The following is an 8,079-nucleotide window of genomic DNA, read 5'->3' on the forward strand; positions in this document are numbered from 1 at the left end:
TGGTGGGAACCCCTCATAATGATAAATTCATCATAACGAACATTCGTAATTGCTACGAAAAGTTAACAAACTTAACGAAAATTCGTATTTCGTACAAAATTTCGGACACGATTACAAAATACAAATTAATTCTAATACAAAACGGAACGAAACAAAACAAATTTATTGACGGCGCACATGTCTATGTGATTATGGCATGGCTTTGGATGAAGGAAGAGAGATTAGAATCAGGTGAGAGAGACTCCCCTCTCCCCCACTCCTCAGGGATGGATTTATTTACTTTCCTGAAGTTGGGCTGTACTATGGAATACCGTTGCTCGCTGTTTATGATAAGATTTTTTTTTGATAGGTTAGGAATTACTGGGACTTCTGAGGTGCTACATAGATGTATTCTACATACACACTATATCATTAAAAATGAATAATTTTAATAAGATAAAATGCATACCTCCCAACTTTCTGAAATGGGAATGAGGGACACCCATTAGCAAAAGTATGTAGGCATAGGACACACTTCCTGCCACCCCCCCCCCCTTAAAGAAGAATTGTACAAAAAAAATGATTGGTTAAATCCACAAGTGCTTTTTACCACTATTATTCCTTTATATTGGCTTTTAGTATTTACACTTGCAGCAATTTAGAGATTGGATGAAAGGTTTAGCACTGGGAAACACTTTTTGATAGATAAATAGTACATTTTAAACACAACTATATAGATCAGACCAAAATGAGGGGCACATGAGGAGGAATGAGGGACAGAGGGACATTGCTCCAAATCAGGGGCAGTCCCTCGAAATCAGGGACAGTTGGGAGCTATGCAATCAATGCAGCAGCCTCATCATTGCCATCAATGCAGCCTAATCAGTCCACATCAATGTAGCCTCACCATTGCCATCAATGCAGCAGCCTCACCACTGCCATCAGTGCAGCCTGATCAATGCCCATCTGCAGCCTAGAGGGGACAGGGAGGGGAGCAGGATGAGCGCCGACAGATTACATACAGTGAGAATCTCCTATGATAGACAGAATGGCCACCTAGGAGAAGGGAATTCCTATTACAGAGGCCGCCAAGTAAACAGGAGATTCTCACTGTATGTAATCTGACAGCGCTCGTCCCGCCCCCCTCCCTGTCCCCTCCGAGGCAGCTAAAATTGAAGTATTGGCGTATAACACACACACACTATTTGCACCAGATTTTCATGGTGAAAAGGTGAGTGTTATATGACAATAAATACAGTAACCCCTGTGAGCACTGCAGCCACGGCTGGGGTGTAAGCAGTCAGGAGTTTTCTGATGCTGCCTCTGTAGTTCACGTGGTACAACATCCCTGATAGCAGGCGGCGGAGTGATATTCAGCTGTCAGGGATGCTGTAGCCGGAACTACAGAGTCAGTATCGGAAAATGTGGCAGACTGTCTGCTTACTCCACGGCTGGTGCCTGTAGTTCTTACAGAAGTTACACTCCCAAATGACAATAGTCCCACCCACAGCTACCAGTGTTCCTTTAGCGGAGGTGCCGAAAAAAAATTCTAACACATTCTGACAGAAAAAAAGTCCTGAGGTGTGTTGAATGTTCCTGGGCATTAGGGTGTGCCCAGGCACACCTGGCACACCCCACGTGCACGCCCATGTGCTGAGTTGTGTAGATTCACTGTCTAGGGGGCAGAAAGGTGACATAGGATGGTCAACTTCTGTACCAGAAAGATGAATTAATTCGTCAGCGACCATATGTGCACATGTTTGGCTATGCAATATGGAAAATGTGCTCATGTCTAGACTGGATTAATACAAAAAACAAACCTAAATCCCCCAGCATATAAAACATTAAAGTAGTATTAAAGCCAAAACCAAAAACGCAATATATTGCAGCCTACCAATCATTAGATGTGGTGGCTGCATTCGTTTTTTTACCCCTCTGTTTTGACCTGGTGATCTCGCCAGTAACACACCTCCTGTATTAGAGTGCCCCCACTCTGGATTAGAGAGAAGCATGATGGAAAAATGAGTTTCGTTTTGTTTCGGAATTTCGTTTAGTTATGTTCGTTTTATGTTAGAATGATTCATTTTCGGAATTTGTTTCATATATTCGGATTTGTTTAGTATATTCGACTTTTCAGTCGATTCGAAATGAATTCAAATTCGAAATGGAAACAGTGCAATAAATACAGTAAGATATAAAATTCCTACTTAGGCTGCTTTAAAGATTAGAGCAGAAAAAAAAAACGAAATAGATCCAAAATTCAAATTTCAAAAGATGGCTATATTTGTTCTATTCTATTCTAATCTCTTCTATTTTTTCTCTTCCATTCCCTTCTATTCTATTATTTTCTATTCTAATCTATTTTTTTTATTCTATTTCTTTATATTCTATTCTATTCTGTTTTATTATATTCTTTTTTTCTATTCTAATATTTTATTTTCTATTCTATTCTATTTTTGTATATTCTATTTTATTCTAGTCTGTTTTAATCTTTTTCGTTTTTTTTTTTTTGACCATATTTTTATTCTAATCTTGTGTATTTTCTCTATTCTATACTGTTCTACTCTATTCTATTCTACTCTATTCTATTAATTTAAATATTATTGCTTTATTTTCTATTATATTATGTTTTATTCTATTCCTTTATTTTCCATTCTATTCTATTCCTTTATTTTCTATTCTATTCTGTTTTATTCGATTCTATTATGTTTTAATCTAATTTTTCTTTCTATTCTATTTTATTCTATTCTATTCAGCAGTAGTAGGAATCATCCTTTTTGCGGATTCACAGCTGTCATTCCCCAGTTAGGGTAGCGGCTGAGTACAACAATCTGTTAGTGGCGGCCCGTCCATAGGGGCGCCTGGGCGCCACCCCCCCCCCCCCCCTCCAGGCAGCAACAAAAAAAAAAAGTTTTTTATTACTGGCCCTTTAAAAAAAAGAAAAGAAAAGGTCCTTAAGTGCACTGTGTTCGGACGCCGGACACAGTGCACTTATGGGAAGCGCCACGTCTATGCAATCACGAGATTGCAGACGTGGCGCTGCATTTGCGGTCGTTTAGCCCGCCTTGCGGTGTTTTCTGAAGCGCCGAGTAGCTTCTGCCCGACCATAGTAATAGATACTACAGGCGCCGGGCGGAAGCTACTCGGCGCTTCATATTTGATTGACATCTGACCTGAGTTAGATGTCACTTCCTGTTTCTATCTCTCATTGCGCCCGAGAGAGGAAACAGGAAGAATGCTGCTGCCAGTGTGAAGCAGACACCGCAGGAGACCCAAGGTAAGTACCACTGTGCGGAGAAGGAGGGGGGGTTGAAGTGACAGAGGCTACATTTGGGGGGGAACAGAGGCTGCATTTGGGGGGGAGAGGCTACATTTGGGTGGGGGACAGAGGCTGCATTTTGGGGGGGTAGAGGCTGTATTGGGGGGGCGCAGAGGCTGCATTTGGGGGGGCAGAGGCTGCATTTGGGGGAGGGGACAGAGGCTGTATTTGGGGGGGGCAGAGGCTGCATTGGGGCGGACAGAGGCTGCATTTTGTGGGGTAGAGGCTGCAATTTGGGGGGGGCAGAGGCTGCATTTGGGGGGGGACAGAGGCTGTATTTTGGGGGGGGACAGAGGCTGCATTTGGGGGGGGACAGAGGCTGCATTTGGGGGGGGACGGAGGCTGCATTTGGGGGGGCACAGAGGCTGCATTTTGGGGGGGACAGAGGCTGCATTTGGGGGGGGACAGAGGCTGCATGGGGGGGACAGAGGCTGCATTTGGGGGGGGGACAGAGGCTGCATTTGGGGGGGGCAAAGGCTGTATCTGGCACCTGATGTAAGGACAGACTTCTGGGGATGCCTGATGGCATCTGGTTGTAGGCGACGTGGCTAGTGACACAATTGGGGCTCCCACTGATTCTGCATTATGGTGAGTTGAATGATTTCATTTCATATTACAATGTAATAATAGAAATAATGCGCTTCAATCATCCTGACACCATAACAACCATGGTGCCGGGATAATTGAAGTGCTAACACCAGGTGTTTGGAGTATCTTTATCTGCTGATTGTTAAACTTTCTAGAATACACATATTTCTATTGTTGTGTAGGATCTGGGCCTGCTGTCCCTCTCTCTCTCCCTCCATCCCTCATTCATCTCAGACGCTAACCACACCACCTTAGGGCCACGCCCAATATTTCGCTGAAACCATGCCCATTTTCACCAAGTGGGAGGGGTCAAAAAGGAAGGGCTGGGTCTGGCGCCCCCCATCCTAAAACTTCACCAGCTGCCACTGCAATCTGTGCTTGATTAGCTGCAGGGAAGGGCAAGGAAGACAATGAGGGTCTAAAAAAAACATCTGATGTCTTTATAAAGTGTATAGCCCATATAGCCCATAAAGTGTAAAACCCATGCTATCACATAGGGGGTTTGTTAGTGTCCTTGAGATTGCAATAAAGTTAAATTAATAAATAAAAAAGTGTTAAAAAATTAATTTGTAATGAAATTAATACAAATATTTCAAAAAATGTAAAGCCCACTGTCACCCTGCACATGAACGCGAAAGCAAATATGAACATGTAAAGTATGTAAACAGCAACTGTATGACACATGGGAGGTATTGTTGCGGATGTCAGAGTGAGAGCAAATAATTCTAGGATCATAAATTATAATTAAATCTAAACCTGTAAATGCTTTAAAAGCGTCACCTATGGAGAACTTTGTGTACTGTAGTTTTTCTCCATTTCCCGGGTGCATGCAATTTTAGAGCTTGATCAGTGGCTGCCCGTGCACTGTGGGCGCACGGGCGCCGCCCCCCCATCTATGCGCCTGGCCCCTTTAAGGATGCCGGACGCATGGATTCCTATGGCGGGGACGGGAGGGGGTGGTACTTTTTGAAGCACCTGATTAGAGCCACAGGCTCTATTAGGCTTCAATATAGGGTGGGCTCGGGGCGCAGAGAGTGCACCCTGATCCCACCCAATTGTGTGATGATAGCGAATTAATTTTCGCTATTTTCACACTTACCTGCCTCCCTGCCAATTATGAGGCAAGGCGGCAAACCTGTTTCCTGATTGGCCAAAGCGCCAGGCCACCCTATTGGATGCCTGGCGCTTAGGAAGAGGAGTGGATTCAGCGGAGGAGACACACGCTGGACCGGAAGTCGCCGTCGCTCTGGTGCACTCACTGCACTGAGAGGAGCTGCTGCCTGGTGGTAAGTGCTAGGGGGGTCTGTCAGAGCCGTGCGTGGGGGTGGGTGCTGCCAGAGCCGCGAGCCCCACGAGTGGGGGGGGGGTGGGCATAGTGGCTCCATATGATGGGCACAAGTGGCTGCATATACTGGGCACAAGTCACTACATATACTGGGCACAAGTGGCTGCATTTGACGGGCACAAGTGGCTGAATTTGACGGGCACAAGTGGCTGTATATGATAGGCACAAGTGGCTGCATTTGATGGGCACAAGTGACTGCTTTTGATGGGCACAAGTGGCTGCATTTGGTGGGCACATTGGCTGCATTTGATGGATACAGTGGCTGCATATGATGGGCACAAGTGGCTGCATATAATGGGCACAGTGGCTGCATATGATGGGCACACGTGGCTGCGTATGATGGGCACAGTGGCTGCATATTATGGGCACAGTGGCTGAATATGATGGGCGCACATGGCTGCATATGATGGGCACACATGGCTGCATATGATGGGCACAGTGGCTGCATATGATAGGCACAGTGGCTGCATTTGATGGGCACAGTGGCTGTGTTTGATGGGTACAATGGCTGCAATTGATGGGCACAGTGGCTGCATTTGATGGGCACAGTGAGGCTGCAATTGATGGGGGGGTTTCAGTATTTTTCAGTTTGTTTGCGCCCCCCAAAAATCTGGTATCTATTTACTCAACACAACCCCTTTATCTTACATTGTGTTTGGTAGTTTTTATGCATTTCTCCTGAAAATATGCGTTTGCGCAAATATCAAGCAACATAAAACATTTCATCTGCAACCATTTTATCCTACAGGGTGTCTGCTGTCAGAAAAAAAAATTAATTGTTTGGGGATTTAAAGTAATTTTCTAGCAGAAAATGCAGATTTTATTAAAAAAATAAGTAAAAAATTGCCCCGGTAGACAAGTGGTTAAACATAATTTTTTTTTCCAATTCACACAGAACAAATGTACATGCACTTTCACTGGTCAAATTGTTGTGCAGTTTTTTTATAATTACATCCCATAGTGATCATTTTCACCAATCTGATCTTTTTCATATGTCTTTGTGAAAAAACTTGTCATGCAATTATTTTTTAAAGCTCTTACCTCTGTACTGTAATATGTTAATCCTATGTCTAAAATAAACAAGGAATAATAAAAGGGTGATTTGAAATAAACAAGACTATGGCGAGTATCTGACATTGTATCTGGCATTAGTGTAACAAAGATTTCTACAGTGATCACGAGCCAACAGATGAAAAAAAAAAAAATGTTTCCGCCCGGTTTCGAACCGGGGACCTTTCGCGTGTGAGGCGAACGTGATAACCACTACACTACGGAAACTCATGTTGGAAGCTATTCAAGGACAAATAGGGACTCTTTATACTACACAGTGTTAATATGCTCTGTGGGTATTTATCCTTTTCTCTTTTTAATAATTTATTAACCTATAAGTAACTACATTTTCCATTATTCATTTACTGGTGCAATTCAGATTGATTGTAAAACAAGTAGTTTTCAGGAAATAAATAAATCTGTTAAGATAATTTCATACGTTAGCAGGATTCTTTCTTGATTGCAATTTCTTGCCTGAACAGTAAAACCTACAAAGAAAATGTTTGAAAGAAAGAGCGGGACATGAAACTCCAATATATGTAAGAAGATGTAAGAAGGAGCAGTTCACACAGGCTAAATAATAAAAGACTTTCCCTGACCGGGAATCGAACCCGGGCCGCGGCGGTGAGAGCGCCGAATCCTAACCACTAGACCACCAGGGAAGTTGTCAAAATCCCCAAAAAACAATCTCAACACTATTAAATATACAACATGTATATGGCACTGCTCCCAGTTTTTAACATTGACGTCTATGGATCAGCTTGATATGGCACTGCCCCCAAACAATAAGTGACAGGGACCCCCAACTTGGGGAGCACCAAGAGGGGACCCGGGACTACAACATATCCAATTTTGGGGTCGGCCAGCTTGCCCAGGTAAACTACCATGCCGTAGACCTGGGTCCCCTTAACGAAATCCCCAAGTTTGGTGTCTATGTCACTTATGGTTTGGGAGCAGTGCCATGTCAATTTGACCAAGATTTCCATAGAGCTAGTGTATTAACATGCATTGATTACAGTGGCGGCTGGTGCTCAAAATTTTTGGGGGGGTGCAAACGAACTGAAAAATTCTGAAAAATACTGAAACAAAAACATCAAATGCAGCCTCACTGTGCCATCAAATGCAGCCACTGTGCCCATCAATTGCAGCCAACCATGCCTAGCATATGCAGCCGACTGTGCCCATCATATGCAGCCAACTGTGCCCATCATATGCAGCCAACTGTGCCCAGCAAATGCAGCCAACTGTGCCCATCATATGCAGCCAATTGTGCTCATCATATGCAGCCACTGTGCCCATCATATGCAGCCAACTGTGCTGAGAAAATGCAGCCAACTGTGCCCAGCAAATGCAGCCAACTGTGCCTATCATATGCAGCCAACTGTGCCCAGCAAATGCAGCCACTGTGACCCCCCCCCCCCCCCTGCTGTCTGACTGGCACTTACCCCATCGTGGTGGCGGGTCAGGCAGCGGGTGACAGCAGCAAGCTGTGGGACGGGTAGCGCAGGTCAGGCGACGGCTCCTGTGTCCTCCATGCGTCTCTTCTTGCCTTCTGCTAGGCGACCAATGGGATTGCCTGTGCTTTCAGCCAATCAGGTGATTATTATACAGGATTTATTTAGCGCCAACAGTTTACGCAGCGCTTTACAACATGAGGGCAGACAGTACACTTACAATACAAATCAATACAGGAGGGATCAGAGGGCCCTGCTCGTTAGAGCTTACAATCTAGAATATTCATTTGTTTTTCTAACACATCTGGGTGGACTGCAAGTTCAATGCTTTTCGCTCCAAGTCC

The 8,079-nt window shown here is 44.3% G+C and overlaps 2 non-coding genes across 2 annotated transcripts; both read right to left on the reverse strand.

Annotated features, from left to right (window-relative positions):
- Positions 1–6,436: 6,436 nt before the first annotated feature.
- Positions 6,437–6,509, reverse strand: TRNAV-CAC (transfer RNA valine (anticodon CAC)). Its single transcript has one exon. It is a non-coding gene; the product is annotated as a tRNA-Val (tRNA).
- A 362-nt stretch (positions 6,510–6,871) lies between these two features.
- Positions 6,872–6,943, reverse strand: TRNAE-CUC (transfer RNA glutamic acid (anticodon CUC)). The gene has a single exon. It is a non-coding gene; the product is annotated as a tRNA-Glu (tRNA).
- Positions 6,944–8,079: the final 1,136 nt, after the last annotated feature.

Source organism: Aquarana catesbeiana, linkage group LG03, assembly GCF_042186555.1.
Source record: "Aquarana catesbeiana isolate 2022-GZ linkage group LG03, ASM4218655v1, whole genome shotgun sequence".
NCBI classification, from domain to species: domain Eukaryota; kingdom Metazoa; phylum Chordata; class Amphibia; order Anura; family Ranidae; genus Aquarana; species Aquarana catesbeiana.